The sequence below is a fragment of the Peromyscus eremicus genome, unplaced genomic scaffold, assembly GCF_949786415.1.
Source record: "Peromyscus eremicus unplaced genomic scaffold, PerEre_H2_v1 PerEre#2#unplaced_113, whole genome shotgun sequence".
Taxonomy (NCBI): domain Eukaryota; kingdom Metazoa; phylum Chordata; class Mammalia; order Rodentia; family Cricetidae; genus Peromyscus; species Peromyscus eremicus.
Window position 1 is genome coordinate 196,810 of NW_026734352.1, and position 27,375 is coordinate 224,184.

A 27,375-nucleotide genomic window follows, 5' to 3' on the forward strand; every position below is an offset into this window, starting at 1 on the left:
TACTAACAATAGTGGAGAGGGTGCCTAAACTGGCTTACCCTAGTAATCAGATCTGTGAATATCCTAACTGTCATCATAGAGCCTTTCTCCAGTAACTGATGGAAACAGATGCAGAGATTCACAGCCAAACACCAGGCTGAGCTCCAAGAGTCCAGTCAAAAAGAGAGAGGAAGGATTCTATGAGCAAGGGGCATCAAGATCATGATGGGGAACATACAGAGACAACCAAACCAAACTAGTGGTAACTCATGAAATTAGATCACCAGCTGTGGAGCCTGCATGGGACTGGACTAGGCCCTCTGCATAATTGAGACAGTTGTGTAGCACAATCTGCTTAAGGGGCCCCCTGGCAGTAGGATCAGAATCCATTCCTGGTGCATGAGCAGGTCTTTTGGAGCCCACTTCTATGATGGGACACGTTTCACAGTCCTGAGGCAGGGAGAGGGGCTTGGACCTGCCTCTACTAAATGTACCTCCCCATGGGAGGCCTTACCTTCTTGTAAGAGGGAATGGGGGTGGACTGGGAGGGGGAGGCTGAAAGTGCAAGAGGAGGGAAGAGGGGGAATCTTTGGTATATAAAATGAATAAAAAAAATTCTTAATAAAAAATTAGTTATTAGCATCACTATAAAAATTCTCATGTTTTTCAGTAGTAGTTGTTGATAAAACTAGTAACTGGTGTTTATTTTATCATCAGAAATCAGGGGATTTGGTAGTAACAATGAAGTAGAAATAGAGTCCCACAAGAACCAGGGAGTTGAACATATCTATCTTAGATTGGTGTCATTATGTCCTTATGTTCCATGACAAGCTCAATGAACACCCAGAATCCTGCATGAGTGCACAAGATTACCACATCTTCATCTTGGTATTTATTCACAATCTGAATTGGTTTCTGGTCCAGTGGGATGCAGCATCATAACAGACCACTATGCATCAAGCTCCACTTACAGTCTCATCTCTTGACACAACCTTTAGAAGGATTGGTTTTTCTGGTTGAAGAAGTCCTTGCTTGGCTATTTTTAAAGGGATCTGCAACAGTCCAGCAAGTACAAGAAGCAGTCAGTGAAACAACACCAACCACAAATACAAAGAGACATACAAGTGCCAAGAGTGCTTTACAAGGACACAAAAACTACTTTTACCTCCCATGTCCTTCCTTAGGTGTTATCTACCTTTTTGGAGACAGGGTTTCTCACTGGCCTGGAACTCACAAAGTATATAGTCTAGCAGCTTAGTAAGCCCAGGGAATCTGCTGGTCTGTCTCCTCAGTACTGGGATTACGAGTGCATGCCAACACACCTGGTTGGTAATAGGTGGGTTGGTTGGTTGGTTGGTTGGTTGGTGTTTGGTTGCTGGCTGGGTTTTTTGGTTGGTATGTTGGTGGGTTGTTTGGTTTGTTTGCTTGCTTGCTTACTTGCTTGCTTTGTTTGCTTTGTTTTGCATGAGTTATAGGGATTAAGTTCAAGTCCACATGCTTTCAAGGCAAGAACCTTACTGACAGACCTATCTTCTGAAGCCCCTGAATTTAGACAGTCATTATACTTAGGTCTTTATAAAGCAAAAGATGCAACTCTAAAACTGAAATACTTAAATTATCCAATAGATATTGCAAAGAAATTCCTTGGACAAATAGATCAATATGCTTTTCTGCAAATCAATGCCCCAGTTAAAAAGCAAAACTCCCCAAAAATATAACTTCTGAAAAAGCACACTCACCTGAGTTTCCTTACAAGGCTGGAAGGAGAAGTTCTGCAGGACTCTGACAAGAGCAATTTTCATGTTCATGAGAGCAAACCTCATGCCAATGCAGTTCCTGGGTCCATCCCCAAAGGGCAGATATGTGTAAGGATTAATGCTACCCTGGTTTTTCTTGCTGAACCTGGTCCCACAGGAGTAAATGAAGACAAGTTAATGAAGCCTAAGAATCCACAACAGTCACTTGCTTGATATTTTTTAGATACCCATAAGCAGTAGTAAACAGGAAGCTTTCCTGAGCCAGTTGTGGAAATTCTGGTGTGACATTTAGAGTTTCTTACTTGTATACAATGCATTGTGATTGTTTTCCCTGCCACATTAACTTCGTGTATACCCTCCCCAACTCTATTCACTGTCTTCTTTACAACTTGTCCCCTCCTATTTTCATGTCTATTTTGTGTGAGTCTTTCACAGGTTGTCACAGACATTGTGTGTTCATGACAGCAAAGGCTGTGTTCTAGCCAGAAGACACTATTGCCACACCTCCTCTACTCTTTAGCTCCTACAGTCTTTCTACCACTTCTTCTGTGATGTTCTCTGGGCCTCAGAGTGGGTGATATGCCATAAGAATTATACAAATTACAAGTCTTCCCTCTTGCTTTACCATGGAGGAACTTTTAGTCATATTGAGATGAAGTAAATGCTGTCTAGAACAAACATTCATCTTTAAACATGATCTTTGCATTTAGTATGATGTGTTCATTCTCTGAGACATAAGAAATGAGACCAAAGGAAGAAAAGTATGTTATTGGCTGAACTAACACTCATTAAAGCAGGAGGATAAAATTCTTACCACTACTGAAATTGTTTCCCTTGCACTGTCCTCTCTCTGTTATTCTTTTTTCTCTTCTCCATTATTATTTTTCTACTTTATTTCTCTTATTTCCTTCACTGCTTACCTTCCCTTTCTCCCCACTTCTTTCCATCTCTCACTCTGTTCCTTCCAGCTTCCCATCCTCCCTTCCTCCACTCTTCCTTTCCCTTCCTCTTTCCCCTCCCTTTCTTCCTCTTCCTTTTCCTTCCTTCTGTCCCTTCTAGCCTCCCTTTTTCTTGCCTTCCTCTTACTTCTTTTTCTTCTTGCTCTTCCCTTCCTTCTTACTGAATAGTTTAAGTCAGATAATTTACAAAGACATACAATGCTACTCTAATATAATATTATCATTAATTTATTTCTCTATGTATTCCTTTGAGTATAAAAATCTAGGAAGATATACAATTGTTATTCAAATCATATAACAAATAAATGATACTTAAGAGAAATTTTTTGGTTTCTAGAAAAGTGGCAATTGCAATATGACTATGTGTTTTAAGCTATTTTTTAATATTTTGGAAAAATTCTAATGTATTTAAGACTATTATATTTCCAAAATCATAATGATGATTTGTGGAGGTGTGTGAATAAACACCACACATGGACAAATGGATACTGGTCACATAGAATTCCATTGAGAGTGCTATGGATATTGATTTGTATACAGTACACTCGTGAATTTGTCAAACATTCTCTGTTGTAGACATTCATCAACATATCGCTTTATCAGTGTTTGGAGTAGTCCCTCATACACAGTAAACACAGGCTACCTGTCTCATTATTAAATGAATATAACAGCAATATGGTCAATCATCTGTGTGTTACAAAGCTATAAGAGATGTAATTGCTGAGACTGGAAGGAACACAAAAGTCATCTGGTCTGGAAGACAGAAATACTGATGAGCTCTGGTTAAGTTCTTTAGCAAGTACTATATATAGAAGCAATGAATGTCTAAATCCTAGTCCTTTCGGCTTGCCAGCCTCTGCCCTAAAAACACCATTCTTTATTTTGCTTACCAAAAAAACAATTAGACTGTAGAAATATGACTGAAGCCTGACCTTGCCTCTGGGTTTCCAGAAAGGACCACCTGAGCCACATCCAAAAGAAGAGTGTCTCAGACTCCTAGACATCAGGCAACATGGCTTTGGAAAAGTCACATAAGGTAAGAAAGTGGCCAGGACAACAGCCAGAGGCAAATAATGGAAGGACCTGTGGTCTCCTCTGTGTTCAGCAAGGCAGCTCAAATGACAAGGCCCTCAGATGACACCATTAAAGCTGCAGTGAAGGACCCAGGAGGCAAAATGTAGTCAAATGGAAAATGTAAATATTCTCTAAAGGTGAGGGGAGCAGCTAAAGGAAACAGCAAGAAAAACCTAGGCATGAAAAGCCTAATGCATAAAATGAGATAGTGTGGAGCACATTGTGACAGATGCTACTCTTGTCTTAAAAGTTTGAATAGGTAGATAAGTAGATAGATAGATAAGTAGACACAGAGACAGACTCTTGTTGCTACTTATGTGACTTCAACACCAAGAGACAGCACATCATGCTTGGACTAGTCCAGTTCTGGGTAGTTTATCTTTCCCATATCCCTGTACCTTTCAGGGTGGAACTCCTCAGGCTCTGGCCAATGCTTTGGGTCTCTGTGAAGAGCAAAGGTTGGTACCATCATCACAGTCCCTTTGGGAATGAGCACCCCATTGATTTCAACATCTTTCTTACAGACCCTCTCAAGTCTTCCAGCAATTGGATATAATCTGAGAGTTTCATTCACCATCATGTCCAGATACTCCATCTGGACCAGGGTATCACAGGTGGCAGGTGCCTACAAAGAGAGAGAGAGATTTTCATAAATTAAGATCTTGAACTAACTTTCATCTGTAGAGAACTACTAAGGGGTTACACTACCAAAGAAAAACTCCTGTTGATGAAAGACCTTAGCATTTAAAAAGCATTTTAATAACTGATACTTGAACATGCTCAATGCACCTATAAGAAATGTAGGGTAATTATGAAATATGGAGACTTTGTGACAATCCCAAACCCAGGACCTAAAATCCTCAGCATTACTATATACTACTTTTTCTTTCTTACGTAGGGAATCATAACTAACAGATCATGATAATTAGAGTCAACAACTTGACACACTTAGAGTTACCTTTTCACAGAAAGGGCACATACATGTACTTGAAGGTATATAAACATAGGAAGAAGAAAAATCCTTATTGTACTTATTTGAAAATATCCCATGTGCCATTCTTTCAAATATATATATATATATATATATATATATATATATATATAAAATTTGGAAGCATTAATAGGATAAAATTTTAAATGATCTGAGGAGATACTGGTCTCTTCTATATTAAAGGTGACAAAAGACAGATATAGTCATTGCCATCAAAATGCTCAGTTCCAACCCTGGTAAAAAGTTACAATGAAAACAGGATCCATCACTCAGCCACATTCTCTATTGCTGGTCCAGCACACTGGTTGTTCCCTCAGGGCTTGCCTGGGAGCTCTGAAGAGAATGATAAGGCAGACAGAGGGCCTCACAGACCACATAACCTCACATCCCAAGCCTCCCAGTTTGGGCAGAGTTGTAAAGACCAATGTGAGAAATGTTTGACTATTACTTTATGGGACTTTCAGACAAACTGTACTGTAGGGTTAAGAGTTTGACTCAGGCTGCCTATGAGTGGAGAGAGATGTGTGGGACAGAACTAAATCAATCTGCCTAGCCCAGTCCAGCCAAGGCCAGTCACACTCAGCCAACAGCAGGCAATAGCACACCCCATGACATCAGCAGACCTGACTACCGAGACACTTGACTAGCCAAAGTTCATCTTCCATGCCACTGTGATTTGGTGGTTGTTTCTTGGTAGTTTTTGATGACAGATAATGGATAAAGCTATACCAATATTTATGAACAAAGACATTGTTTTCCTAAAAGCAGTAAGTAGCCAATGCCTGTTTCCCATTCATTTCTCTTTTTAGAACCTTAAGTAAAGGAATCGATGCTTATCACTTCATTGAAAAAAATCTCACTGATAAGGAATCATTCATGTCAATGTGTCTCCTCTTCCCTTCCTCCCTCTCCAGGTACTGTTCCCTCACCTTATTGGGCAGAGCTGCATCAATTTCATCCTGCAGTTTCTTCTGGACATCAGGGTGAGTGGCCAGTAAATACAAAGCAAAAGAAAGAGCGCTGCTGGTGGTCTCATAGCCAGCAAGAATAAAGATAATAGACTGAGCCACAATCTCCAGATCGGGTAAAGCTAATGGGAAAGGAAATACATTTTATTTTATTTCATTTGTGTGTGAGAGAGAGAGGGAGGGAGGAGGGGGGAGTATGCCATGGCATTCTTGTGAGGGTCAGAGGACAATTTGCAGGAGTGATTTCTCTCCTTGCAACATTTGGATCCTTGGGTGTGAACTCAGGTCTTTGGCTTGGTAGCAAGTACCTTTATCTGTTGATCTATATTGCTGGCCCAATAGACACATTTTAGGTAAAGGAGATCAGTATTTCTTAAAAAAATTATGATTTGTGGCACAGGAGACCACTTCCTAAATATAACACCAGTAGCACAGACACTGAGAGGAACAATTAATAAATGGGTCCTTCTGAAACTGAGAAACTTTTACAAGGCAAAGGACATGGTCAGTAAGATAAAAACAACAGCCTACATAATAAGAAAAGATCTTCACCAACCTCACATCTGACAGAGGGCAGATCTCCAAAATATATAAAGAACTCAAGGAACTAAATATCAAAATACCAAACAATCCAATTTAAAAAAAAAAATGGGCCGGGCGGTGGTGGCGCACGCCTTTAATCCCAGCACTTGGGAGGCAGAGCCAGGCAAATCTCTGTGAGTTCGAGGCCAGCCTGGACTACCAAGTGAGTTCCAGGAAAGGCGCAAAGCTACACAGAGAAACCCTGTCTCGAAAAAACCAAAAAAAAAAAAAAAAAAAAAAAAAAAAAAAAAAAAAAAAAAAAAAGGGGCTACAGAGCTAAACAGACAGGTCTCAACAAAAGAATCTCAAATGGCTGAAAGACTTTTAAGGAATTGCTCAACATCCTTAGTCATCAGGGAAATGCAAACCAAAACGACACTGAGATACCATCTTACACCTGTCAAAATGGCTAAGATCAAAAACACTGAAGACAGCTTATGTTGAAGAGGATGTGGAGCAAGGGGAACACTCCTCCACTGTTGATGGGAGTGCAAACTTGTAGAGGCACTTTGGAATCAGTATGGCAGTTTCTCAGAAAATTGAGAGTCAATCTACCTCAGGACCCAGCAGTACCACTCTTGGGCATATACCCAAGGAATGCTCAATCATACCACAAGGACACATGCTCGACTATGTTCATAGCAGCATTGTTCCTAATAGCCAGAACATGGAAACAACCCAGATGCCCTTCAACTGAAGAATGGATAAAGAAAATGTGGCACATATACACAATGGAAACTACTCAGCAGAGAAAAACAATGACATCATGAAATTTGCAGGGACAGGGTCTCTTACTGAACTAGAAGCTCATCATTTCAGCTAGTTTGTCTAGCCACTGAGTTCTGGGCCCTCCTGTTCCCACCTTCTGGCTCTGGGGCTATACAAGCACATGTAGCTTTACCTAGCCTTTTGTGTGGGTGCTGGGGATTCAGACTAAAATTTTCATGTTCACAAAGCAATTGCTCTTAACCACTGAGCCATAACCCCAGCCCTGGAAAATGACTCCATATAAGTAAAATAGATGACACCATTTGCCCTTTTAAAAAAATATTCTGCCTAAAACTTAGTTTCAAACATTTTGAGTAAGTATGAAATAGAAAGGTTTAAGTGCATGAAACATTAGCAGATCTATGAACTATATAGGTCTTAAGAAACCTGAGGCAGTGGTATGAAAGCTACTCAAAGTGTGGTCTGTGGACCAGTAGCAACAACTTGGAAACTCTTAGTAGAATCTCAAACCCACCCCACGTCTCCCTGGTCAGTGTTTGAACTTTCATGAGCTGTGATATTTATATGCATAAACCATTGGACAAACGAGTATTACCAATCTTCAAAATGTAATTCAGAAATGAGAGAAATACAGAAAAAAGGAATAGCTACAGAGTATTTAGAGTGATGGGCTAGAGAAATGGCTCAGCCTGTTAAGAATATAGGCTATATATCCTGATAATCAGATTGGTGATTACACTAGCTGTCACCATAGAGCCTTCACCCAGTAACTGATGGAAGCAGATGCAGAGATCCACAGCCAAGCACCAGGCTAAGCTCTGGGAGTCCAATTGAAGAGAGGAAAGAGGATTCTATGAGCAAGGGGAGTCAAGATCATGATGGGGAAATCTACAGAAACAACTGAACCAAGCTCATGAACTCATGAACTTTAGACTGACAGCTGTGGAAGCTGCATGGAACCAGACTAGGCCCTCTGCCTGTGGGAGATGTTGTGTAGCTTGCTCTGTTTAAGGGGCCCCTGGCAGTGGGATTGGGGTCTATCCCTGGTGCATGAGCTGGCTTTTTGGAGCCCATTACCTACAGTGGAACACCTTGCACAGCCTTGATGCAGGGGAAGGGCCTTGGACCTGCCTCAACTGAATGTACCAGGCTTTGCTGACTCCCTGTGAGAGGCCTTATCTTTCCAGAAGAGGGAATGGGGAGTGGGTTGTGGGGGAGGCTGGAGGGGAGCAGGAAAGGATGAACGTGGGATCTGTGGTTGGTATGTAAAGTGAATAAAAAATTTTAAATAAAAAAAAAGAATGTAGGTTGTAGCTGGATAGTGGTGGCACATGCCTTTAATTTCAGCACTTGGGTGGCAGAAGCTTGTGGATCCCTGAGTTTGAGGTCAGCTTGGTCTACAAAGCAAGTTCCAAGACAGACAGAAAAAGTCTGTCTAAAAAAAAAGAATGCAGGCTGTTCTTGAAGAGCACCTGAGTTCGGTTGTGGGCAACTCACAGCCACCTGTAACCTCAGCTCCAGGGATGCTCTCCTCTAACCAACACAGGCACCTGCACTCATCCATTCACACAGACATACACACATACACAGACATAAATTAGAGAATAATTCCTTAATTGAAATGGTAATGACTAGCAACATTCTAATAAATGGAGCCTCATTAGAGATTTTGTTTTTAATCTCAAATGGAAGAAACATCAACTCCAGATAAACTGCATCTGTGGAATGCGGCACCCTGATGCTGTGAAATGCAGCCCTGTTCCCTAAGACCCAAGCTTTTGACTAAAGCTAAACTTGACCAAGCAAGACTGTCCTTATGTGTGTGCTCTTTATTTAACAGTTTTTCTTTACAGTGCAGGGATTACAACAAGGTAGTTGTATGCACAATGACTCATGTTATCTTCCCATAAAGTATAAACTAGCCGGTCAAGTATAAACTTGCCCACATTCATTGAGCATGAATCAGATGCCATGGACAAGACCAAGAATGAATCCTAATTATAACTATGGGCCTTCGGTGATAATATGAACATGTAGGTTCAATGCTCATAACAAACATATTGCTCCATTGAGGAATGTTAAAAATGGGTGAGTTTGATGGTACAGCAAGATGGCTCAGCAGGTAAAGGGCCTGCTGCCAAGCCTGATGAGCTCATCTCCAGAAACAAAGGGCAGAAGGAGAGGACAGAATTGTGCAGATTTTCCTCTGACCCGCACACGCACACCATTGCATGTGCACGCCGACAAATATATGCAAAAGCAAAATAAGTGAATTTCTAAAATTTATTCTAAAAAGGATGGGAGACTGTGCACGTGAGGGAGGCAGGAACATATGAAAGCCTGTATAAACTCAACTGAAATTGACTGTGAGCCTATAATTTCTCTAAAATTTGTAAACTACTTTTTAAAATATATAAAATTAGAGAAGAATAGGAAAGAACTTAGTCTGTTCCAAAGACAAGTTTCCTTGATGAGGGATGAAGAGTGTACTCATCTGATGCTGTAAGGCCAAATGTTTAGACTGTTGTTAGGGATTATATGGTTTAGTAAAGTGGTGGTTGTAGATTCTCCTCTAAGATCCATGACTTTACTAGCCCTGAGTAGTTAGCTGGGTTTTCAGTACCAGGCATGGTTTCCCTCTTGTTGAGAAGGTCTTAAATCCAATTAGAGAGCTGTTGGTTACCACCAAGGTGTGTGTGCCACTACTGCTGTGGAGCCTAGTCCGAGTAGATATATCTACAAAACACTCTCACACCCAAGGTTCAGGGGACATTGCAGATGAGGGGGCAGGAAGAGCCAGGAGATCAGGAAGTCCTCTGTGAGACTGTCTCCTAGTAATATCAGAAGCTATGCCCATAAAGTCTCAATAACATGACTGCCCAAACACGAGCTGACACGGATGACACCAATAGATATGCCAAAGTGCACGGGGAGAGTTCATGAGGCTTCAACACTACACAGAGAATGACAGGCAACTAAGCAATGCTGAGAGGGGGAGAAACAGTCTTCTCCAGGGAAGAGCACAGTTATTCGGTACCAAATTGCCGTTGCTGAAGGCATACATATGTATAACGTCATATAGACTTAGCAGATTATATTTAGGAACATTTATGTATATACATATGTGCATTCAATAACAATGAAAAAAGAGAACGTGAAGTTGAAAGAAAGCATGGATGGGTATATGTTAAGGGTTTGGAGAAAGGGAAAGGATAAGTCTTGTGATTACATGTATTAGGATCTCAAAAAAAGAGCTCAGATGCCCATATGAAAGGCTTATTCAATGTATATGCCTGAATGAACCTGAGTGTCAAAATAAGTGATGATAGTGAGGGAACAGAATTAATACATGGGATTGTGCAGGGGAGGTGAGGAGCAGGAGCAGGAGAAAAACAAAGGGGAGAGAGGAGAGAAGAGTAGGAGGAGAGAGAAGGAGGAGGAGTTGTGGAGGATGAAGGAAGGGAAGGAAGAGGAAGAAGGAGGAAAAAGAAGAAAATGAAACAGAAAACAGACGGCTTGCCCCTCTCTTACACAGAACAGAGCTCATAGCTGCATAGGATGGGACGGCATTAGAAAGCCATCATTCTTCAACCGTCACAGCAATGGCTTCCTCAGAAACCACCCATGATGGGATAATGAGCAGGTGAAAAGCTAGTAAGAGTAGTGGGGTATGTGCTTAATCCCAAGGCTTTCTCTACACGTTCCATATCAACTACACAGGAAATCAAAGCTTGGCTGTAAATCAAGAGCTGGACAAGCATTCATCCCAGGTTTCCAGTGACCATCACCACTGTGGGGCTGTTCCTCTCACTGGGTGAAAATCTCCAGGCAGAGCTTTTGACTCAGGGGATCTAGATGAGGCCCAGTTGGTATCTGTTCTGTAGTACCAGATCCAGAGACCACTGGTGATCTCCAGTCCTGAATTGCATGCTTACAGCTGCCCTTCAGGTTTTGAACACAGTAATAATCCTGTGCTTCTAGAAAGTTCCTCTGGCTGCTGTATATAATGTCTACATCTGTGGGTTGGGGTGGAATTTTTTTAAGGGGTTGGAATTGTTTGTTTGAAATTTGGAGACATAGTCATCTAATTGAAAATCCTTCTGAATATTTCCAGGACAAACTCCTCACTCTGAGGTTCCCCATCAGTAAACATAAAACATTCTTGCTTACCTTTATGAGACTCCTTGATGTTAGAACTCTGGGAGTTTATTATCAGCTGAAGAAAATCCACTCTTTGCTGAAAGAATAATTTTTGAAAGATTCAAGGTCAGTTGAGAGGTCAGAGTGAGTCACAAGTGCAGAACTAGTCACCATTCTGACAATAATGCTTATTGAAAGTCCAGAAGTCTGGCTGGGATTCCCAAAGTCAATGATAAAGAACAACAAAAAAAAAAACATGTCCATACACATGCTTTGGAGAGCAGAATGCTTTCCTGGGTGAACACTGGCTCTGAATCCAATGGCTTTGGTCTTTCCTGTCTTTGACCCTGAGTTCTCTGGCTTCTGAACAGTCCAGGTTGGCCCCTTCCCTTTGCGTGTGTGTTCACACAGAAGTTCTGGACTTCAGTCTGGTGTCCTCCCATCTTAATCTCAAACCATTGTCCTTATAATGAAACTTGGAGGCAGAATGACTGAGAGAGACGAGCCTGGGCTTCATAGCAAGATTATCTCAAAAAACTTAAAATTAAAAATAAAGCAGACTAAACTGTGCTGGGTAGGATAAAATGAATTTTTTTTTTGAAAATGTGTAAAATGATAAGCTTGGAAATGAAGTGATTTCTTGCCAGTATGAGGTCTGGGGAGTTGAAGTACCTGGAAAGAATTTGTAAGCAGAATCATTATCCTTTTAGGAAAAGGAAGTGGTAATTTTGTCTCACTTTTTTAAAATTTACATTAAATGACGCACACAAAAAAATTGTACATAGAAATGGAATGAAATGAAAATTTGATGCATGTATATATTGAATGTTGCTTAAATCAGGTTAAGTATATTTTTCTCAACATCCATCACTCATCTGTGATGAGAACTTTCAAAGTCCATTTCTCTATAGCTTTGGGGATTTTTAGAATGACTTCAATGAGCATAGGAGTACAAATGTCTCCCACACAAGCTTATGTCATCTTATGACCGACAGGAAGATGGCTGGATCACATGGGAGTTCTATTTTTAACTTTTTGCTCATCTTTTTCCTCTGATGTGAACTAAGATCACTGAAGACTTAATCTTTGAAGAAATTATCCATTAATAATGGTTGTTCCTGTCTGGGTGTGATGGCTCACACCTTTAATCCCAGCACTCAGGAGGCAGAGGAAGGTGAAAACCAAAATAATAATAATAATAATAATAATAATAATAATAATAATAATAATAATAATTAATAGTTTCTCTGTTGTGATCTTCCAGTCCAACATCAAAGTCATAAACTCTGTTTCCAATATGAAACTCTAGAATAGGATTGAGCTGGATACCCAGGGCAACTTGAACCATTGTTCAAGGATGACATGTTTGCTGATCACATGTAAGGATCTGGGTTTTATTTTATCTCCAGCACTGACAAAATAACAAACTTTGATTTTTTTTTTAGATCTATCCATATAGTTTTCCATAATTCCCCCAGTTTACATCCCCACAAATCATATGCAAACAATATCTGTTTACTAGCATGTGGTGAAATTCTTGCCCTAAAAATATTTATTCTGTGGTACACTAATTGTCAGGCATATCATTAATTTTAAATGCTTTCTCTGGCTCATTTTATTTCTCTATTCCCAACCACTACACTCTTCATTCTCTTCTAAATATCGAAAATTCCCTGTCCTTAACCTACACTCCTCATGTAACTTTTAAAGATACAGAGGAAATATATATATATGTATATTTGTTTTATAGAAAGAGGGAGAAATACATTATCAACAAATGAAAGTCCTCGTGTGAGTAGTTATTACCTTTGCTTTCTCTTGCATGCGATCCTCCTTCATTTGCTGTACAGAAGTTTTAAAAAAGCTTATAACATCTTTTGGAAACAAGCAGATATTTAACGCATCAAATACTGGGATAAGGAATGGAAAGAGTGCTAGAGGGGAAAGAAAAGAGAAACCGTGGTGAAAATACAAATTTTACCTGGAATGATTACATTTATTCCAAACACTCAGAACAGTAAAAGTTACCAGGATCTCAACCAAGACACTCTCTCTCTCTCTCTCTCTCTCTCTCTCTCTCTCTCTCTCTTTCAGGTTCCAAGCCACTGGCTGGGAAAGGGTGTGTCAATGTATGGCCACTGACATAGAAGTGATATCAATGGCACCTGCTGCACGGTTTCAGGGTTAAATCCCTTGACCTCTCACCCTTGACATGTTGGACTAAGGTCTTTTTGGATAAATCAGGCTTCAGTCCAGTTGCTGCAGTTAATCGTGATGTTCAAGAAAGAGCTTCATGCTGGAGAGATGGCTCAGAGGCTTAAGTGCTTGCCTTGCAAATGTGAGGCTCTGGGTTCAGTGTCCCAGAACCCACGTTAAAATCCAAGTGCAGTGCCTCGCGAATGGCAACATGAGAGATGAAGACACTGAATTCCTGGAAGCTTAATGTCTAGTGAAGCTTGGTGAAGTTCGCCTACCTACTTGGTGAAGTTCCAGGCCAGTAAGAGAGCCTGCCTCAAACAAAAGGTGGCAGATGCCTGAAGTTGCCCTCCGACATCTGCATACTTATACATACTCCAGTGCATACACCCATATACCCATATACTCCAGTGCACCTACCCACCCACCCATGAACACAGACACAAATGATGATGATAATGATGATGATGATGATGATGATGATAACATTAACCAAAAACACACAAAAAATGAAGAAAACCTTATAAGATAGAGACAAAACAATATCCAGAAGGGTATTTGTGGGTATTGAGGAAAAACTGATGCCGTATGACAATACTTTATAGCATGTACCACTAAAAGAGAAGGAAAAACACACTTTAGGCAGAGAGAGAGTGGATACTACTGACCAAAGTGCAAACTAATAAAATAAAAAACATGGAGGAAATCAATGAAAACAAAAGATTCTTCTTTGAAAATGTCTTCAGAGTTGGCAAAATGTTAGCTGGGATTGTTCTAGAATTAGAGTGATAGCTCAGATTACTAGCATGCATAGTGAAGTGGGAGGAGAATAATGTTATGGAAAACACAAGGGCATATAAAGGAATCCCACTAGTAATTGAGCAACTAGGACAATAGCCTCAATTATACATCTGAGCCAGAATGTACAAATTCCTAGAAATACACAAATTGTAGAAACTGACTCAAAAAGAAATGCATACAATGCATAATAGACTGGTGACATAATGAGAAGTTATTTGTTGCAAAGCAAGCACACAGAGATCCATAGCATTCCTCACAATCTAGAGAAAATTGAAAACTATGACAAGAGGAGATTATCGGATCAATGTGTTCCGGTATCATACTTAATCTTACCTCCTCCTATCTAGCCTTAAGTACAGAATTTAAAGTGCTGCTGATTTTTTAAAAAATGCTATCAACAAGGAAAGCCTAAAACCAGGAGGTTTCAATGATGACTTTTGCTAAATATTTAAAGAAAAGCATATGCCATTTCTTCCCAAATATGTCCAAAATATAGAAAGGACATGAAAACATCTCCAAAATTTTCCATAAGATGTGTGGTACCCTAACACTGAGACCAGATGAATATCTCACAGGAAAAGAAATCTACAAACTAACATCACTTGTAAGTGTGGTTGCAAGATTTTCAACACGATATTAGATACTAAATCAAGTGACTATAAGAAGAGTTATATTACCCTAACTCGGTAGGATTCATCTCAAGGATGCTCTGCTGTATAACTGAGTATATCAATGCAAATGAAAATGAGCAAAACAGATGAACAGATGAAAAAAACATCAAAGCCAACACTCTTTTGTGATTAAAGACATGTCCTTAATTAGTTCAGCACATTATATTAGATATTACTATACAACTCAGGACTTCCCCTTGAGTATACATCAAAAAACAACTGAAAACGTGTTGAAACACAAATTTGCATAATATTCATAGCAAGGCCAGGTAGTGGTGGTGAACACCTTTAATCCCAGCACTTAAGAGGCAGAAGCAGGTGGATTTCTGCGAGTTCAAGGCCAGCCTGGTCTGCAAAGCAAGTCCAGGCCAGGCTCTAAAGCTACACAGAGAAGCCCTGTCTCGAAAAACAAAAAGAATATTCATAACAGCACTGTTTCACAACAGCCAAAAAAGTCAAAACATTCCAAATATCCATCAGTTACAGACAGAACATGACATGTCCATAAGATGGAATATAATTCTGTCATAGAAGAAATGAAATACTAATACACACTTAAGATGCATGAACTTTTAAAACATACTAATTTGAAAGTGAGATACAAAAGGTGACATTATACAGTTCTATTTATATGAAGTGTCCAGAATAGGCAAATCTGTGCAGTTAGAAAATAGACTTACTTGTTGTTTATGCCTGTGAGAGGTAAGGAGTTAGTCATTAAAAGTACAGAGTTTCTGAGATGACAAAAATGTTCCACAGCTGACAACAGTGATAGCTGAAAATATTTTAAATATACTGAAAACCATCTTTTGGCCTGTTTAAGTGGACTACTGACAACATATGCAGATTATATTTCACTACACTGTTACTTAAAAAGACAGAAAGAATGAAACATGAGGTCACGTACTCACTGTGATGAACAATGGATCAAAGATGTCAACTTTTAAGATCTTCTTTATTTTTTCCACAAAAGGATCCTGTGGATTGTTGAGGGAATCAACATTCACACCAAATGATGTGGCAGTGATCACATCCATGCTGTAGGCCCCAAAAATGCTGAGGACAGAGAGAAATGGAAATTAACAGCTACAACTCTTCCTACTCTGCCTAAGACACATAAGGTGTGAAGTAGGAGTAAATTCAGTCCAGCCAAGATAATCAGAGTGCCACACAGAAACCCTTCCTATGATGCCCTTGTTCTGACCATACTCAATTGTGAGAAGTTTTTCAGGTGACAGTGTTGTACCTGTCTTTGTGCTGTGGGATGGCATGGATACTACAATGATTAGTTTTAATTATCAAAATAACATAATCTAGAAATCCCTGGGAAGAAACTCTTAAGGAGGAATTGTTTATACCAAGTTGGACAGGCGTGTTGCCTTGATTGTGTTAATGGATGTGGGAAGACATGATCCACATTATCATTCCCTAGATGTGGTGGTCTGAATGTAATTGGCCGCCAATAAGCTCATAAGGAGTGGCACTTTTAGGAGGTGTACCTTTGTTGAAGTAGGTGCAGCCTTGTTGGAGGAAGTGTGTCACTGAGGTCTCCTATGCTCAAGATTCCACCCAGTGTCCGAGTTCACTTCCTGTTGCCTGTGCAAGATGTAGAACTCTCAGCTACCTCTCTACCACCATATCTACCTGCACACCACCATGTCCCACCTTGATGATAATAGACTGACTCTCTGAACTGTAAGCCACCCAGTTAAATGTTTTCCTTTATAAGAGTTGTCGTGGCACTTTGCACAGCCTTGGTGCAGGGAGGAGGGGCTTGGACCTGCCTCAACTTACTGTACCAGGCTCTGCTGACTCCCCATGGGAGACCTTACCTTGGAGGAGATGGGAATAGGGGGTGCTCTCAGGGGGGAAGGCTGGGGGTAGGAAGAGGGAGGACAGGGGAATCTGAGGTTGATATGTAAAATGAATAGAAACTCTCATAATAAAAAAAATAAAGAAAAAAGTTGTTATGGTCATGGCATCTCTTCACAGCAATGGAAACCCTAAGACACTGGGTTCAGTCCTGAGTTTTGTAAGTGTGGGAAAGATAAGCTAAATATTAAGCTTGTGTGTACTCATTTTACATTGTTCTTCACTGTGGACATCAGTTCTCTCCCTCTACCATGTGGCTCCCAGGGATCTAGTCAAGTTAGCACTTTGGTGGCTGGTGCCTTTACCCACTGAACTGTCTTGCCAGACCAAGGAAAGATTTACTATTTCATTGATAGTCTCAAAAAGTTTATGATGGAATATAAATTGTTTGACATTTTAACTTTCCTGGTACACACACAGCATCCGAGTACTTTCTCCATCTTTTCTACTGAATCAACACTAACAGGTTTGTTTAGATAATGTCCTTTCTTTCTAAATTATCTTTTTTTTTTCTAGAATTTAAAAAATGACAGTTGAGTAGATGACTTAATAATGGATCCTGTATACAGAGGTGAGACTTGTTCTCTGTAAGTCATCCTACCTTCTTATAGGAGACAACCCTTTGTAGGCTGGCCCATTATAAGCCCATCCTAATACTGCTACAAGGATGTCTCCAGTTTCCTCTGGTCTCAAACTTCAGTAGTAGTCTGAACTGTTGTAATCAGTTGAAACACCATACAACTCACTTTCTACTGGTCCTGGAATAACCTAACAATGGACACTTCAACTCCACAGCTGGCAGTTATGGAGTCTCCTAGCATTATTGTTATGATTTGAATGTGCAATATTCCCCCAGAGGATCATGCATTTGAACACTTGGTCCCTGGCTAGTGGCACTGTCTATGAAAAAAATGTGGAAACTTGGAGGTAGAGCCTCATTAGAAGAAGCAAGTCATTTTGGGCAGGCCTTGAGTCTCTATAGTCTGGCCATACTTCCTTCGTCCTGATCGTAGATACAGTGTGATCCGCTAGCCTCCTGCTCATGCCGCCATGTCTTCATGCTGTGACGTACTGTATCCCCCTAGAACTGTAAGGCAACATGAAGCCTTTCTTCCTTCAGTTGCTTTTGTCAGGGTCTTTTGTCACAGCAACAGAAAAAGAACTCACACAACAACCCAGCCCCCAATGACCATGCCAGCACTCACTCTTTCATGGAGATGGAATTCCCATTCTCTGATCCATGCCTCATATTTCTCACCAACACATCTGCATACTGGTTAATGATGGGGAGCATCTATACACAAAACAAAACACCATTGTAGCTTAAGTTTTTCTGCCTGGCCCACAGTCAGGACAAATCTCTCTCACCTGCCAGTCCCACAGCCACTCAGACCCGACCAAGTAAACACAGAGACTTATATTGCTTACAAACTGTATGGCCATGGCAGGCTTCTTGCTAACTGTTCTTGCAGCTTAAATTAATCCATTTCTATAAATCTATACCTTGCCACATGGCTTGTGGCTTACCGGCATCTTCACATGCTGTTTGTCATCGTGGCGGCTGGCAGTGTCTCTCTGACTCAGCCTTCCACTTCCCAGCTTTATTCTCCTCCTTGTCCTGCCTACACTTCCTGCCTAGCCAATGGCCAATCAGTGTTTTATTTATTGACTAATCAGCAACACATGTGACATACAGAACATCCCACAGCACACCATCCATAGTGAGCTGAGGGGCCTCAGTTCCCAGTGGACACAGCTTCCCCAAGGACAAAGCAAGAAGTCCCATTAACACAAAGAGACATTCTTAGGAAGTTTCAACTCAGAGGACACTGCTTGGAAAAGGACTGTGATCTTCCACTCTACTTGTCCCCATATCTGTTCCTCATGTTTCCAATGACAAACTTATTATTACTTCATTACTTCCTTGAGCTTTCCACTGGTGAAGGTTGGAGACAATAATGCTCGAATTCTCTTCCATTCCTCATTCTCAGCGATGGTGATGGCTTTTTTCAAAATTCCCGATGGACCAAATACCTAGAATCCAAAGCAAAAGAGATGTTGCCCTATATAGATTTGGAGAACTGCCAGGTTGTGGTGAAATGTTAACAGGCATCATTTACATACAAATTGTTTATAACTATGTCATTGAATGGCACAGGAAATGTGTGTTTCAAATGCCTTACTCTCTGGGAGGCTAGAGGTAGAGAAATTCACTCTGTAGCCCAACTTAGACTCACACATTTTCTTCTACTGACCTAACCTCCTGAATAGTTATACCACCACCAGGCCAGATTGTCTGAATCTTAAAGACAAAAAAGCTGTAATGTCCCTTTTCTCCTCTGAGCCCGTCCCTCCCACCCATAATTCTTCATTTGATATTAGCTCACCTCCTCCAGGAAGTTTCCCAGCAGCCTGGGAAGGCATTCCTTCCCAGTTGTGGAGGTTTGATAAAGGTAGGCTTGAGTTGATTGATGTATCAATATGCATGCATTTTAATATTATGCCTAGCTCTACTAATAATATGTAATTAATAAATGCAATGAAAAATTTTAAGTGTATGTGTTGTATGGAAAGTCACAAGAGCAGCAGCTAAAATTGAGCCCAACTGTGGAAGAATAAAGTTTATCTCCTTTAAAAGTAAATGCACACTCAACATTCTGTTCAACATTGTACTGGAGTGAAGAAAAAAATAAAACAAAAAGTATATAGAAAGAAAAAACTTCCCTATTTTTTATTAAATTAAGGTCAAGATAGAGAATTCATGGAAGATGTAAACAAATATCTAGAACTTACAAATGAGTCAATTTGCAAAAATTAAGGCACACTGGTAAGTGAGGAATATGCAAAACTACATTAAATACACAATGACTTTCACAATCATTCCAAAGAAAATGAAATACTTTAGGTATGAATCTAACAAAATCTAACAACAGCAATAAAAATGCTCATTTAAAAAAATCAATGAAAATTTGAAGGAATGAAGAAATGTCAAGAATTCACAGATCAAAACAATCTGCTGGGGAGACGGCTCCGAGGGTAGGAGGGCTTGTTCTTTAAGCATGAGGACCTGGGTTTGAATTTGCAACAGCCACATTTTAAAACATTTTATGGCCAAGAGTGCCTGTAACCTGGTGTTGGGGGAATGGAGACAGGCAGATACCAATAGCTTACTGACCCACCAGACTAGCCAAAACAGCAGAGTAGAACAGTAGAACACGTAACATCCTCCTTGGGGCCTCTGCAGGTTCACACAGGCACACACATGTACACACACATTTATACAACTCTCACAAATGCAAGATTGAGAATCCTAAAATATTGTGCTATAGACATGCATACACACACACACACACACACACACACACACACACACACACACACACAAAATGGAGTCTTATTCAGCCATAAAGAGGAACAAAATTATATCATTTACAGGAAAATAGATGGAACCAAAGATCACATTAAGTGAAGACAAATTCAGGAACACGAATATCACCTATCAGTGTCGATAATAGTTTTTTTTAAAACTATGTTCATACAACAAAATATTACAGGGACTAGAGAGAGGGGTCAGCACTTAAGACCCCTCAGTGCAGGGGGAGGGGTTTGGACCTGCCTCAGCTGAATGTATCAGGCTCTGCTTGACACCCCATGGGAGGCCTTATTTTCTTGTAGGAGGGAATGGGGGGTGGATCAGGGGGAAGGCTGGAGGGGGTGGGAGGAGGAAAGAGAGGGGAATCTGTGATTGGTATGTAAAATGAATGAAAAAAATCTTAATTAAAAAAAAAGAAGACTTGCTGCTCTTGCAGAGGACTGGAGTTTGGTCCTCGACACACTTCAGCTGCCTCATAAATACCAATAACTACGGCTCTAAAGGATCTGTGCCCTCTTTTGGCCTCTGTGGGCACCTACACACATGTGCACATGCACACACAGAGAGAAACACATACAAACATATACACAAAATAACTATTTAAAAAATAAAAAAGTCACAAGAAAGCCCACTGTTTTTGTACAATAAATATATGCCAATGCTGTAGAAAATAAAGATAAAATGTTTCCAACTAAAAAAAGAAAATACAAGCTGTGTGTGGCAACTCTAATAGACAAGGATGTGGGAACCTCGAGGTGAAGGAACAGTTCTGTACCTTGGCTGTTGATGGTTATACATAGGTGCACCAATAAACATGCATGGAGTTACATACCCTTGTGCACACACACTACAAAATAAAGAGATGTAAGATTGGTACTGAATAAAATGTATGGGTTATACAAATTTCCTGTCACAGAAGCATACTAAATTTATAGTTATGTAAAATATCACCATTGAGACAAACAAGATGAGGGACATATGGACCATTGTTATGTATTTTGGGCCAATGCCCTATGAAATTATAATTATTTCATGATAAAAAACTAACATATTGCCAGGTGGTGGTGGCTCACACCTTTAGTCCCAGCACTTGGGAGGCAGATGCAGGTGGTTCTCTGTAAAAACAAAGCAAGTTCCAGGACAGCCAGAGCTGTTATACAGAAAAACCTTGTCAAAAAAAAAAAAACAAAAAAAAACCCCACTAACATATAAAAACATAGGATCTGAGTTTGAATATCAAGCACATATTTAAAAAGCTGGACATGGCCCTGTGCATCTATAACCTCAGCTCTGTGAGGGACAGAAACTGGAGAATTGCCAGTGCTTACTGACTGACAGCCTGGCTCCAGGTTCAGTGAGAGACCCTGTCTCAAGGGAATAAGGCAGATAGAGTAGGACATCCAACATCCTTCTCCGACTTCCATATGTGTGTAGGTATGTACATGGGCACGCATATGCATATCCCTATGCACATGCACGTAAACATTCATGCCTCAAAAAGACCCTAATATATAAATAAATAGAGAATAGGCACCTACCCGACGACTTGTGAAGGTAGAATAACATTCCTTCACCAACACTGTTTTGATCATGTCTGGATCCCTGATAGCTAACACAGGCTGTCAGCCCTCATAAAACCTGCAAAGCAAAGAGGATTAAACCCAGCCATCTAGATTTGATAGTTGGAGGCATGCCAAGGAATCCAGAATCTGATCCAAATGTTATATAACCAACAACTTAGTTATGCAACATGAGCACCTAGTTCAAGTTAGGGATTCTGACCATAGGTCACTGGCATCTCATGAAACGAAGTGTAACGTAGGACATTCAGGGAGGGGCAAACACAAAATAGCTCTATACAAAGATCATAATTAGAACTAAATTGGAGTATATGTTACCTGGATGGTGCCTACATGAATATTGCCCATGTACTATTTTTCATAATTTTGCATAATCAAAATATTAAAATACCAAAAAAGATATGAAGTGAATGGAAAATTGAAAGTAAGTAACTTAAGTTCAAAATAGTGGAACATCCAGACACTGGACTGAAACTCAGGTGAACCATTCCTGAACCGTCAAGTCCTGGAGAAAAATCAAAATATGCGACTTTCTCCACCAAAATCTGTCTGTGAAGCACAACACTGGCAGACATATGGGATCTTTGGTAGGAAAAGCCCCCCAAAATCTTCGTAATACATAGCTTACACTCCTGTGGGCTTTGACATTTCCCGTCTTCCCAATGGAGGTTGCCATAGTACTTACCCCCACATTTTCCCATATTTTCTATGACATTGTTTGTCAAATTCCCAGAAGCCCTGGAAAGAGAAAGAAAATAAAAATCCATAACTATTTTAAATATACTCTTCTCACCTCTAGTTGGGGCACAAATGATTTGGATCTTACAAAATCAGGTTTACTGTCTATCCCTAGACAGCAGTGAGAGGGGCATTGTTATTTGTAGCTGTCGGAGTGGAAAGGAGATTAAATTGCTAGAGGTATTTGAAATGGGGATATTAAAGTTTCTCAAATTTTCTCCCAACATTGCAAATGAACAAAAGCTCACCCTTGATTGTAAATAATTGCCTATGCTTGGCCACTTACCCTTCGCTACAAATAACAGCTAACAACATGTCTCTAAAGATTTCGCTTCTCCACATGCTGTCCCTAAAATCCCAAGACTCTCTGAACTGTTCCCTCCATAGACACAATGGAGAAACAGAAGCTAAGGGAATGCCAGTGAGATCCACTAAACTCCTTACCCAGCATCTTTTTCATTTATTTCATGCCTCTTTCCTTAGAAGACTAACAGAATTGTGACAGTGAAGAGACCAGTGGCCTCCTTTAATTTAGAGCATTTAGTCTCCACCAAGTTTCTGAGTGAGAAGGCAAGTGAATAAGAATGATAATGAGTGGGCTGAAGAGATGGCACAGTGGTTAAGAGCATTGCCTGGTGTGCCAGAGGACCAGGGTTCAATTCCCAGCACCCACATAGCAGCTATCTGTAATTCCAGTTCTAGGGGGACACCTTTGTGGGCACCCAGAACTCATACACAGACTTGTATGCAGGCAAAATACCCATACACCAAAAAAAAATATTTTTAAAAAAATAACAAAGGGAGTTTGCCTTTATGGCTCCCTGGCAACATGGAAAAATGGGGAGAGGCCACCTCTACACAGAACACAGCAAAGGAAAGTACTTTCTCCTCTACACACAATGTTGGAAATGAAATACTTGCAATGAGTCTCTGACACTTCAAAAGAAAACTTCTGCTAAGTTTCAGTTATAAGTTCTAATTATGCAAATAAAAATTCCAGAAGCATGGCTGTCCCTTGCTAGAATCTGCACTGAGAACAAAGGACATTGCCCTTGGAAGATCACAAGTCTGAACATCAAGTCCTCAGCATGAGTGTTGATATGTCAAAGGTCTGAGCTGATGAACTGCACTAAACCGGAATTTCCAAAGACTAACAGCAAGGCCTTCAAGAAGCTGATCTTGTCTCAGATGGAAGCCAAACATAGTTTCTGAAATGCTACCTCAGTTCTACTCAAGATCTTGTCTTTTTATTGATGGACCTTAGCCAATCTTGGCAAACACAAGAAGAAAGATAGGGAGCCCAGTGAACACTTACCTTCTTGTGGTAAGCAAAAATTGAACCCAAGAATGGCAGAGGCTTGGGCCCAGGAATTCCCAACTTTTTAAAAATCCCATGTGAATGGGTTCCATACCTATGAAGTGAAAGAGAAAACTAGTACATTGGGATTGTCATTGTATGCTATAGTGGCTCACCAGTTGTGGATACAGACACTATAAAATTCAAACAAGGGAGGCAACATGTAGGCAACAAATAACAAAAACTCCAACAACAATAATTATTTTTAGTCTTCACATCTTCTCCATGGGACTCAGCAAGTGTATCTGAGAGTTTTCTCTTGAGAGAGGAGGCATATTCTCCACTTCCTTGTAACTCATACCTGAAGGTATTTCATTTCATCACTGGCCCATCCTCTTCCTTATCCACCTGTACTAAGGGATTCACACGACCAGACAGACGGGTATAGGAAACACTGATGAATTTTTTAAAACCTAATAAGCAAGTTTATTTCAAAGCATACATGCGATCTATACCACGTATTTGTTTATGCATTAGGTTCCCATTCCTGGCACTATCATAAACAAATGAGTAAATACATCAGTTGTCACAAATATTGAAAGCAACAACCCCATTTTAACTTTTTGAAGGAAGGTCCTGGGATATCTAGAGCTGAGTAGAAAGAAGGAAATGAAACATTTCCATTAATTGTAAAATATTATCAGATGGAAAAGATGTTGCACAATACTTTAAATACTTACCTATTGCTTTAAAGATAAATAAAAATAAAACCACATTTGAATTTTTCATTTTCACATCATTATGAATGTCTAACTTCCCTTAGAGTAAAATGGTGACAGAAGTCACAGACTCATAGTTTCTCTCTCTCTCTCTCTCTCTCTCTGTCACACATACACACACATGCATGCACGCACTCACGCACACACACACACACACTCACACAGAAAAAGAGACAGAGACAGAGACAGAGACAGAGAGAGAGAGAAAAAAACAGTGGTTCTCAACCTTCCTAATGTTGCAACCCTTTAATACAGTTCCTCATGTGGTGGTGACCCAACTGTAAAATTATTTCATTGTTGCTTCATAACTGTACTTTTGCTACAGTTATAAATCATAATGTAAACATCTGATATGCAGAATGTCTGATATGTGACCCCTGAGAAAGGGTGGTTTGACCCCCAAAGTGCTCTTGACCCACAGATCGGGAACAGCTACAGTAGAATGAGCTGGGGATGGTGGCCACATATGCTTTGAATCCCAGAAATCGGGATAACCTCTCTCCTCCCCTCACTTGTACAGGACTCCCTTCATTGAAAGGAAATCCTGGGATGGATGTTTTGACTGATGCTCCCAGTAGAACTTAGAATTTTGGTTACAGATTGCCTGCCTTTTGAGGATGCCAGGAGATCTCAAAGCCAGGGAGGAGTAACTCCTTATACTGAGGCTAGAGGATTTGAAAGAAAAGAACCAAAGTCAGGTCTCATTTGCCCTAAAGATTCATCATTTATGGGAACTAGAGAGATGGCTCAGTGGTTAAGAGCACTTGTTGCTCTTGCAGAGGATCCAGAGTCAATTCCCGGCATCTACATGGTGGCTCACAGCCATCTGTATGTAACTCCAGTTCCAAGGAATAAGATGTCCTCTACTGACTTCTATGGGCAAAAATAACACATGTAGTGCGTATATATACATGCAGACCAAGCACTCACATAAAATAAAATGATCAAATATAATACAAAAAGACTCATTACTTAGAAGCAAATAGTTCAACAAATTATACGTAGAAGGACTGAATTGGGGGAAGACAGAGAGATCCAGGGAAGGATAACAAAACAAGGAATAGTCTGAGCGTACCATATAGCCTGGAGTATATTAGGGGCATTATATAAATCGTCTTAGAAGTGGGACAAGGGAGCAGAAACTAGCCATGTGCACATGAGGCAACACTAAACATCTCCTGCATCAGAGGACACAGGTGAAGATGACACAGAAGCTCCTCCCATCCCCACAATCCCAAGACCTTGCAGAAGAGGCCTCCTCCTATCATACACAGTGACCAGCTATTTGTAATCTGCTTCTGCTGAGCTCTGGTTGGTTAATCTGGGGAAAAACTGAGACTGAATCAGAGTATACCCCAAGTATAACTGAGGTCACTCAATCCTCCTATCCACAGAAAGTGGAGTTTAGTAGAAGGGGAAGGCCTACTTATCCCCTTGGAGGGATTTGCATAAGACCAATAGCAACACCTTAGGTCTTAGCATCTTACACTCAAGCAACATCCCCTTCATTTTCTCTTTGGATTTTCCAAACAGGTAGAGGAAAGAATTATCCAATTCACATCCCCAAGTCTTGATCACTGAGGAGAGGAGCCTGGGCAGTTTACTCACAGGTAGAGGAGCACCAGGCTGGTAACCAGGAGCATCCAGGTTTCCATGGAAAAGTTTGGGATCAGGTCCATTGCCGCTTTCTTTAATCAAGTCTCTCTTTTGTGCTTTATTCTCAGCTGTGTGCTGCACCTTGCAGGTCTGAGCCTGATGAGCTCCCTTCCCCACCCAGCTGTGACTCAAGGAGGCCAGCCTGCAGTGCTTAAGGACTGGGAAAGGGGTTGGGCTGGCCTTGCAGCCAATGAAAACACCACTGTGCTCCACCCACAGTTCCATGAGTCAGGTGCACTCTCTATCTTAGCAGTTGGCATGGCACCATGGATGTGCCCACTTTGATCTTTGAATTCATTTGGTATTAAATATTAACCAAAAAAATGCAACCAGTGATTTCATTATCACTGAGTGCAAAGGTTATTGCTTCTTACCAGAAACTCAAATGAAATCCTTGGCTTTAATTCTTTTCTAGTAATTCTGTCCTTGTTTGCTTTCTGTAGTTGTGATTAAAACAAAAAACAAAACACTATGATCAAAAACAACCTGGAGAAAGGGGTTTATTTCATATTGCAACTTATGAAAGAAAGTCAGGGCAGAAAATCAAGGTATAAATCTGGAGGTAGGAACTGAAGCAGAGCCCATGGCTACTTACAAACTTGCTCCCTGTGGCTTGGTCAGCCTGATTTATTCCCCACTGGAAATGGTTCAGAGAGCTGGGAAGGGTCCAAGGATTAAAGACACTGGGACATGAGAGTTCCCCCTCCTTTATAGACAATTTACATAGTGCCTTCTGAGTTTTGTGTGTATATTTGTGTGTGTGTGTGTGTGTGTGTGTGTGTGTGTGTGTGTGTGTGTGGCTGTGTGGCTGTGTGTGTGTGTGTGTGTGTGGTTTTCAAATTCTGTTTTATTGTATGCAGCCCATGGTCAGAGGATGTGGTGGTTTGAATGAGAATGGCCCCTGTAGGCTCATATATTTGAACACTTACTCCACTGTTTGGGAATAATTAGGAGGTCTTGTTGGAGAAGGTGTGTCACCGAGAGTGGGCTTTGAGGTTTCTAAAGGCCACATCATTCCCATTCTCTCTCATTGCCTCTTGCCTTCGGATTGGATGTAAACTCTCAGCTACGGCTCCAGTGCCATGCCTGCCTGTCGCCAAGCTCGATGATCATGGACTCACCCTCTGAAACTAAACTGCCTTGGCCATGGTGTCTCTTCACTGTAGTACAACAGTTACAAAGAAAAAGGGGGTTCTATCCTTCCTCTATCATTGGTTTACCTATATGTCAATC

At 40.5% G+C, this 27,375-nt stretch overlaps 1 pseudogene; it reads right to left on the minus strand.

The window, feature by feature from the left end:
- Window positions 1–935: 935 nt before the first annotated feature.
- LOC131901580 (cytochrome P450 3A9-like) lies at window positions 936–26,165 on the minus strand (annotated as a pseudogene).
- Between the last annotated feature and the right edge of the window lie 1,210 nt (window positions 26,166–27,375).